This window comes from Phyllostomus discolor, chromosome 3 (genome assembly GCF_004126475.2).
Source record: "Phyllostomus discolor isolate MPI-MPIP mPhyDis1 chromosome 3, mPhyDis1.pri.v3, whole genome shotgun sequence".
Classification (NCBI taxonomy): domain Eukaryota; kingdom Metazoa; phylum Chordata; class Mammalia; order Chiroptera; family Phyllostomidae; genus Phyllostomus; species Phyllostomus discolor.
Genome location: NC_040905.2, coordinates 113,904,428 through 113,913,597, shown reverse-complemented (window position 1 = coordinate 113,913,597; position 9,170 = coordinate 113,904,428). Strand labels below are relative to the sequence as shown.

At 41.4% G+C, this 9,170-nt stretch overlaps 1 pseudogene; it reads left to right on the top strand.

Annotated features, from left to right (window-relative positions):
• Positions 1 to 3,094: 3,094 nt before the first annotated feature.
• LOC114509713 lies at positions 3,095 to 7,193 on the top strand (annotated as a pseudogene).
• The last annotated feature ends 1,977 nt before the right edge of the window (positions 7,194 to 9,170 follow it).

The window sequence follows — 9,170 nt, the reverse complement described above, 5'->3', positions numbered from 1 at the left end:
AAAGACCTTGGGACCATAAGTCACTTAGGAGACCAAGCTTATCTTCTTTGTAGGGGCACCACCTCTGCCCCCTTTCACTTCACCCTGTTCGGCCCCGGGCGGATGACTGTTTAGCCAATGATGGGTAAGATTCCTCAAAGGAGGGATGGCATAAGACAGGTATGGTCATGAATGGGCCCTCAGGGAAGGACGTGAAAGGGTATAGAAAAAGGGGGTGATGGACCCTCACCCCTTAGCTTTGGCATAACCTGAGTCCTTCTGCCAGAAGTCTCCTAATCTCTTGGCTGCCTTACTTCCCCTGCCTGATTTAAGCCTGAAACAATGCCTTCAGCCTGAAATCATGCCAGAAGTGGGTGGGCCCTATGCTGAAAATGGCAGGTTCCCTAGGGCGATCAGGCCTAAGAAAGAATGCATAAAATCCTATGAAACCTACTTTGCTAATACCCTCAATTTAAATGATAAGGGTCCAAGCATAAAATGAATTTGTCCCTCAAAGTTTTATGGCCCTTTAGCTATCTGAACCTGACTCAGAATAAGTCCTCAGAGTTCTTTGAATGTTATCTATTGTTTAATCTTTTCTGCCTGACAATGATTGATGAGCTTTACATATACACCCTGTATTCCTATGCAAATTAAACCCAATAACAGCCTGTCAAGATAAGGGTTGGGGCGCTCTCCTCTTGAGAGAGTGGCCCAGGCGCTTGGAGGCTTTTCGTCCCCTTGAGAGAGTAGCTGTGCCATCCCTTTTCTCCATAGGACTTGGTAGTCCATGTGAATGGACTGTGAATTTGTCTCATCTCATCCATAATGCCACGGACACTGGGGTCCAGTGTCCACATAAGTAATACTTATATCTGACAAAATAGACTTTAAGACAAAGGCCATAATGAGAGATAAAGAAGGTCACTAGGTAATGCTAAAGGGATCAATCCAACAAGAGTCTATAACACTTGTAAACATATACAGAAAATCTTGGTGGACTTTAAGGAAGAGATCAACAGCAATATAGTCATTGTACAAGATTTTAACACCTCATTGTCACCAATGAATAGATCTTCCAGACAAAAAATAAACAAGGAAACAGAGACCTTAAACCAAATGGATTTAATTGATATCTATAGTACATTCCATTGCAAAGCAACAGAATACATATTCTCCTCAAGTGTACATAGATCAGTCTCAAAAATAGACCACACAGTAAAACACAAGATAAGTCTTACCAAATTTAAGATAATTGAAATAATTTCAATTCAGATCACAATGGCATGACACTAGAAATCAACCTCAGTTAAAAAAATCAAAAATATTCAAATACATAAAGGCTAAATAGCAGGTTATTAAATAATGAATGAGTCATCGATGAGATCAAAGAAGAAGTCAAAAAGTACCTGAAGACAAATGTAAATGAACACAAAACAACCCAAAACCCATGGGACACAGCAAAAGCAATCCTGAGAGGGAAGTTCATAGCATTACAGACCTACTTCAAGAAGATATAAAAACCTCTAATAAACAATCTAACCCTACATTGTAAAGAACTAGAAAAACAATAACAAACAAAGCACAGAGCAAGTAGAAAGAAGGAAATAATCAAAATCAGAGTGGAAATAAATAACACAGAGTAAAAAAAAAAACAATGAAAAGATCAATGAATCCAGTGGCTGGTTCTTTGCAAAGATAAACAAAATTGATGAACCTATAACCAGACTCATAATAAAAAAGCAAGAGGACCCAAATAGAAATGAAAGAGAAACAACAACTGATACCACAGATATGCAAAGGATTGCAAGAAAACACTATGAACAGCTATATGCTAAGAAATGGACAACCTGGGCTAAATGGATAAATTTCTAGAAACATACAATATTCCAAAAACTGAATCAGGAAGAAGCAGAAAACATGAATAGAATGATAACAACTGATGAAATTGAAACAGTAATAAAAAAAACTCCCAGCAAACGAAAGTCCTGGAGCAGATGGCTTCACAGTCGAATTTACCAATCTTTCAAAGAAGAGCTAACAACTATCCTTTTCTCAAACTGTTCCAAAATATTTAAGAAGAGGGAAGACTTCCAATATCTTTTTACAGGACCAGTACTATACTAATTCCAAAACCAGGTAAAGACACAACAAAGAAAGAAAATTATATGCCTGTATCCCTGATGAACATAGATGCTAAAATCCTCAACAAAATATTAGCAAACTGGATCCAGCAATATATTAAAAAGATGATACACCATATTCAAGTGGGATTTATCCTGGATGCAAGTATGGTACAATATTTGCAAATCAATAAATGTGATAGTGATATATCACATAAACAAAACTGAAAGATAAAAATCACATGATCATATCAATAGATACAGAAAAAGCATTTGATTAAAATCCATCACCCATTTATGATAAAAATACTCAGCAAAGTTGGAATAGAGGGATTTTACCTCAACATAGTAAAGGCCATATCATACTCATTGGCCTCAAAAAACCTACAGCCAACATCATACTCATTGGGCAAAAATAAAAGTGCTTCCCTTACGATCAGGAACAAGACAGGGGTGTCCACTTTCACCACTCTTATTCAACATAGTACTGGAAATCAGAGCCACAGTGATCAGACAAGAAAAAGAAACAAAAGGAATCCAAACTGGAAAGGAGGAAGTAAAACTGTTATTATTCACAGATGACATGATATTGTACATAGAAAATCCTACAGGCCACTAGACCTAATAAATGAATTTGGCAAAGTGGCAGGATAAAATCCATACTCAAAAATCAAAGGCAGTTTTATACACCAATAATGAACTATCAGAAAGAAAAACTAAGAAAACAACCCATTTACTATTGCAACAACAACAGAAAAGTAAGGTACTTAGGAATAAATTGAACCAAGGAGGTAAAAGACCTGTACTTAGAAAACTACAAGATACTGAAGAAAGAAACTGTGGAGGATACAAATAATTGGAAGCATATACAATGTTCATGGATTGGAAGAATTAACATCATTAAAATGTCCATACTACCCAAAGCAATCTATAGATTCAATGCAATTCCTACTAAAATACCAATGGCCTCTTTTCAATGGCACCTTGGAGGTGGTTGGCTCCTTCAAGATGAAGCTGAACATCTCTTTCCTAGCCACTGGCCGTCAGAAAGTCACTGAAGTAGACAACAAATGCAAACTTTGTACCTTTTATGAGAAGCATATGGCCACAGAGGTTGTTGCTGACACTCTGGGTGAAGAGTGGAAGGGTTATGTTGTTCAAATCAGTGGTGGGAACAACAAACAAGGTTTCCCCATGAAGCAGGGTATCTTGACCCATGGCTGTGTCTGCCTGCTGTTGAGCAAGGGGCATTCCTGTTACAGACCAAGGAGGACTGGAGAGCAAAAGTGCAAATAAGTTTGGGGTTGCATTGTGGATGCCAATCTCAGTGTTCTCAACTTGGTCATTGTAAAAAAAAAATGGGAGAAAGATATTCCTGGTCTCACTGATACTGTCACAGGTGGGCACAGGTAACCAGGTTCTTAGTGACTGGGGCAAAGAATTGGACTGAACACCCAGAGTTTATAGCAGAGAACATGGGAGCAGGCCAACTCCAAGCAGAGATTGACCTCATGGGCTGGAGGGACTCTATTCTTATAGGGCAGATCCTTCCTGGCTAGTTTTGGTGGGCTTTTACTGTGCATGTACAAGTAGTTGCATTACTTTATTTTTTTAATATATTTTATTGATTATGCTATTACAGTTGTCCCATTTTTCCCCTTCACTCCCCTCCCCCCTTCCCACCCCCTCCTATCCCCTGTCCCCCCTTTAGTTCATGTCCATGTGTCATAAGTCCTTTCGCTTCTACATTTTCCACACCATTCCTGCCCTTCCCCTGTCTATTTTCTACCTATTGTCCATGCTACTTATTCTCTATATCTTTTCCCCCTCTCTCCTCCTCCCACTTCCCTGTTGCTAACCCTCCATGTGATCTCCATTTCTGTGGTTCCACTCCTGTTCTCTTTGTTTTCTTAGTTTGCTTTTGTTTTAGGTGTGGTTGTTACTAACTGTGAGTTTGATGTCTTTTTTACTGTTCATATTTTTTATCTTCTTTTTCTTAGGTAAGTCCCTTTAACATTTCATATAATAAGGGCTTGGTGATGATGAACTCCTTTAACTTGGCCTTTTCTGAGAAGCACTTTATCTCCCCTTCCATTCTAAATGAAAGCTTTGCTGGATAGAGCAATCTGGGATGTAGGTCCTTGCCTTTCATGACTTGGAATACTTCTTTCCAGCCCCTTCTTGCCTGCAAGGTCTCTTTTGAGAAATCAGCTGACAGTCTGATGGGAACTCCTTTGTAGGTAAGTGTCCCCTTATCTCTTGCTGCTTCTAGGATTCTCTCCTTCATTTTTATCTTGGGTAATGTAATTATGATGTGCCTTGGCGTGTTCCTCCTTGGGCCCAACCTCTTTGGGACTCTCTGAGCTTCCTGGACTTCCTGGAAGTCTATTTCCCTTGCCACATTAGGGAAGTTCTTCTTTATTATTTGTTCAAATAACTTTTCCACTTGTTGTGTTTCCTCTTCCCCTTCTGGTACCCCCATAATTTGGATATTGGAACGTTTAAAGGTGTCCTGGGGGTCCCTAAGCCTCTCCTCATATTTTTTTGAATTCTTGTTTCTGCATTCTTTTCTGTTTGGTTGTTCCTTTCCTCCTTCTGGTCCCTTCCACTGATTTGAAACCCAGTTTTCTTTCCATCACTATTGGTTCCATGTGCATTTTTCTTCATTTCACTTATTGTAGCCTGCATTTGTTCATCTAATTTATGACCAGAGTCCACCAATTCTGTGAGCATCCTGATGACCAGTGCTTTGAACTGTGCATCTGATAGGTTCGCTATTTCTTAGTTGCTTAAAAAAATTGGCTCTGGGGTTTTTAACTCTGTTTGAGCCATCTTTTTTATTTTATTTTATTTTTTTCCTTTGGTCTGGCCTTGCCTGTTACATATGAGGGGCAGAGCCTTAGGTGTTCACTAGGGCGGGGCACCTCAGTCCCTGGATTGTGACATTGTATGTGGGGGCGGGGTACGAGAGGGAACAATGGCGCCCGCTCCACTCTCACCAGGACTCCAGTCCCCCTTGTCACTTCCCACAAGCAAATTGGTCCCCTCTGGTGCTGGCTCCCAGGCGGGTGGGCTTGTGCACTCTCTCGGACTCTGTGGGTTTCTCCAAGGAGCCTCCTGTGAGGCTGAGAGAATCTCCCAGCCTCAGCTTCCACAGGTGTTTTCAGTCAGTGCCTTCAGACTTTGTTTCCTGGCGCTGGATCCCTGGGTTGCCGGTCTGTGTCGTGCTGCTCGTTCTCAGTTTGCACGCAAACGTGCGGCTGCGGACAGCCAGCTGCCTTGTGCGCCTCACTGGGTCTGCTTGTTGCCTCCCAAGCCCAGGGTCTGCCACCAGTCTGCCAACTGCAGTCTGTGCCCTGTGCGCGCGTGCCTGGCAGCCACCAGTTTTTCCTGCCGGTACCCCTGGACCCCTCTCCGTAGGCCTCCGATTCCGCCCCTCCTTACCGGACTGGATGTATGGTATTCAGACATACGTTCGGTTCATTTCTCTCTGTTCTGGTTGTTTTTTGTTTGTAAATTCTTGTTGTCCTTAGTTTTGGTTGTGCGAGGAGGTACAGTGCGACCACCTATGCCTCCATCTTAGATCCTCAGTTGCATTACTTTAAAGCTACTGCTCATGTAGTCTCCCATGACCCTCCCCAATTGGCCACCAGGGAAGAGGGTCCCACAATGCTACCGAATTGACCCCTGTTTCTCCTGGGGTTCCCCTGTACTAGGTTCACCTTTCCCTTTGCCAGAGAATTATAGCTCTCCATGTTAGGGTTTGGTGAAAAGGAAAGGAATTATTTATTCAAGTTATACAGACTTAAGAGTAATGACTTAATGTCTTCATCAAAATCCCCAAATCCCTTAAAACACCCACAAACACACAGTCCTTCCTTCCCCCCTTTGCCCAGTATGGGGTAGCGTATCTCAGGGAAAGAAATAGAAGTCCATGGCTTAGGCGGCTCCCGGTTCTTGCCAGTAATCCCTGCTCAGCCAGTAGGCCTTCCTCAGTTGTCAGCACCACCAGCTGTGTTGCCGGGATCTCCAGCTAAAGCCACGTGGTGGTTCTCTGTTAAAGCTACATGGTGATTTTTCTTATGGCTGCGGGGGGGGGGGGGGGGGGGTCCCCTGTGCCAAAAGTGCGTGGTCCTCCTTACATGGCTACAGTCACATGCTTCTCTCCAATGGGGTTTAAATCCCTGCACCAATTTTCCTCTGCAGCCCCATTTCTGACTCCTCCCACACTTGGCCTCACATGCCAGAACTTATATCCTTCCAGGTTTACTGGGCTGCCATTGTGGGTTTGGACAGTTGAGGCCCCATGTCATGGAGCCAATTATCTCCAAGCTCCCACGCAGGCACTGTAACTTGGGGGACCTGCCCCCCAGTTACGTCTTGGGGGGAAGTTACTTCCATTCCCCTGGCTCAGAGCTTGGCCACAGCTATTTAACATATTTATGTAACCAGCCAAAGTCCATAGATATGTTAAATGACCACGCCAGAGGGTAGCTGCAAGGCTGTTGCTATGGGAAACAGCTCTCAATGGCCCTGCTCCATTTGTCCCTTCCCCCAGCTCACACCTGTGGTGGAGGGTCAGGACATCCTATGTATCTTTCTAATATTTCCTGGATACCTTGAGTTCTGAACCCCATTACAAATCCTTCTTTTGGGGACCCTCTGGCTGCACCCTCCTACAATACTACTGTGCCTTATTGCCTGGGGCCCAAAAGAGCTAGCAGAATCCACAAACTAACCAGCCTCTCTAAAGAAGATGGTGTCCACCAATATGTTGTGAGAAAGCCCCTAAACAGGAGAGGTAGGAAAACCTAGAACAAAAGCACCTAAGATTCAGAGTCTTGTTACTCCAGGTGGCCTGTAACACAAACATCGGCATGTTGCTCTGAAGAAGCAATGTACTAAGAAAAATAAGGAAGAGGCTGCAGAGTATGCTCAAGTTTTGGCTTAGAGTATGAAGGAGGCCAAAGAAAAATGCCAAGAACAAATTACCAAGAGATGTAGGCTGTCCTTTCTGAGAGCTTCTACCTCTAAGTCTGAGTCCAGCCAAAAATGAGGTCTTCTAAGAGTAAAAAATAAATAAGGATAAATGTAAAAAAATAAAAGAAAGTAAAATACCAATGGCATATTTTACAAACCTAGAAAAATATTTCAAAAATTTATGTGGAACCAAAAAAGACCCTAAGAAGCCTCAGAATTCTTGAGAAAAAAAGAACAAAGTTGGAGGGATCACAATACCTGATAACAAACTACACTATGAGGCCACTGTAATAAAAACAATCTGATACTGGCATAAGAACAGACACATAGATCAATAGAGAGCCCAGAAATCAACCCACATCTGTATGGTCAATACTATATGGCAAAGGAGGCAAGAGCATACAACAAGCATAGACAGTCTTTTCAAAAATGTTTTTGGGAAAACTGGACTAGTACTTGGAAAAAAATGAAACTAGACCACTAACTTATATCATACACCAGAATGAACTGAAAATGGATAAAAGGCTTAACTATGAGTCATGATATCATAAAAATCCTAGAGGATGCCCTGGTTGGTGTGGCTCAGTAGAATGAGTGTTGGTCTGTGAACAAAGAGGTCTCTGTTTGATTTCCCAGTCAGTGCACATGCCTGGGTTGTGGGCCATGTTCCTAGGTGTGCGAGAGGCAACCAATCAATGTACTTCTCGCACATCAATGTTTCTCTCCCTCTCTTTTTCCTTCCCTTCCCCTCTCTCTAAAAATAAATAAAATCTTTTTAAAAATCCTAGAGAAAACATAGGCAGTAAAATTTTAGATATCTCATATAGCAATATTTTTGCTGATGTATCCCTTAGAGCAAGGGAAACAAAGGAAAAAGTAAACAAATGGGACTACATCAAATTAAAAAGCTTCTGCACAGCTAAAGAAACCATCATCAAAATGAAAAGGGAACCCACTGTAAAACATCTAGCAAAAACATCTGTATTTGCTAATGATACATCTAACATGGGTTTAATCTCCAAAATATATAAAGAATTTATACAGCTCAACACTGGGAAGACAAACAAAAAATGGCCAAAGGACCTGAAGAGACAGTTCTCCAAGGAAGACATACAGATGCCCATAGACATGAGAAAATGCTCAACATCACTAGCCACCAGAGAGATACAAATTAAAACCACATTGAGATATCACCTCACAAAGGCCAAAATGGCTATCATTAGTAGATCAACAAAGAACAAGTGCTGGCGAGGATCTAGAGAAAAGGGACCCCTACTGATCTGTTGTGGGAATCCAGACTTGTGCAGTCACTGTGGGAAACCGTGGGGAGTTTCCTCAAAAAATTAAAAATGGAACTGCCTTTTGACCCAGTGATTCCACTTCTGGGAATATATCCTAAGAATCCCAAAAATACTGATTCAAAAGAATATATGCACACCTATGTTTATAGGTGTGCATTATTTACAATAGCCAAGATTTAGAAACAGCCTTAGTGCTCATCAGTAGATGAGTGGATAAAAATGCTGTGGTGCATTTATACAATAGAATACTATGCAACAGAAAAACAACAACAACAAAGGAATTCTTACCTTTTGTGACAGCATGGATGGAGCTGGAGACTATTATGCTAAGTGAAATAAGACAGTCAGTGAAAGACAAATACCATATGATCTCATTTATAAGTGGAATCTAATGAATAAAACAAACTAACAAGCAAAATATAATCAGAGGCATAGAAACATGAAGGAGACTGACAGCTGTAAGAAGGGAGGACTGGGGGTGGGGACTGGTAAAAAAATGTGAAGGGATTAGTCAAAAAACATATATGCATGACCCATGGACATGGACAATGGTGGGGATTGACTGTGGGAATAGGAAGTGGGCTGGGAAGAGGGGGAAAGGTAGAAAAATTGAGACAACTGTAATAGCAAAAACAAAATATATATAAAAAAGAGAGAGTGGTTTCTCTGGCTATTTTCTGGAAGAATGATGGGAACGGTATATTTGCAGATATTCCAGAGGAAAAAGATAATGATGGCTTGAATTAGGGAGATGGGAATATGTAGATGAATTCAAGATAAATTTTGG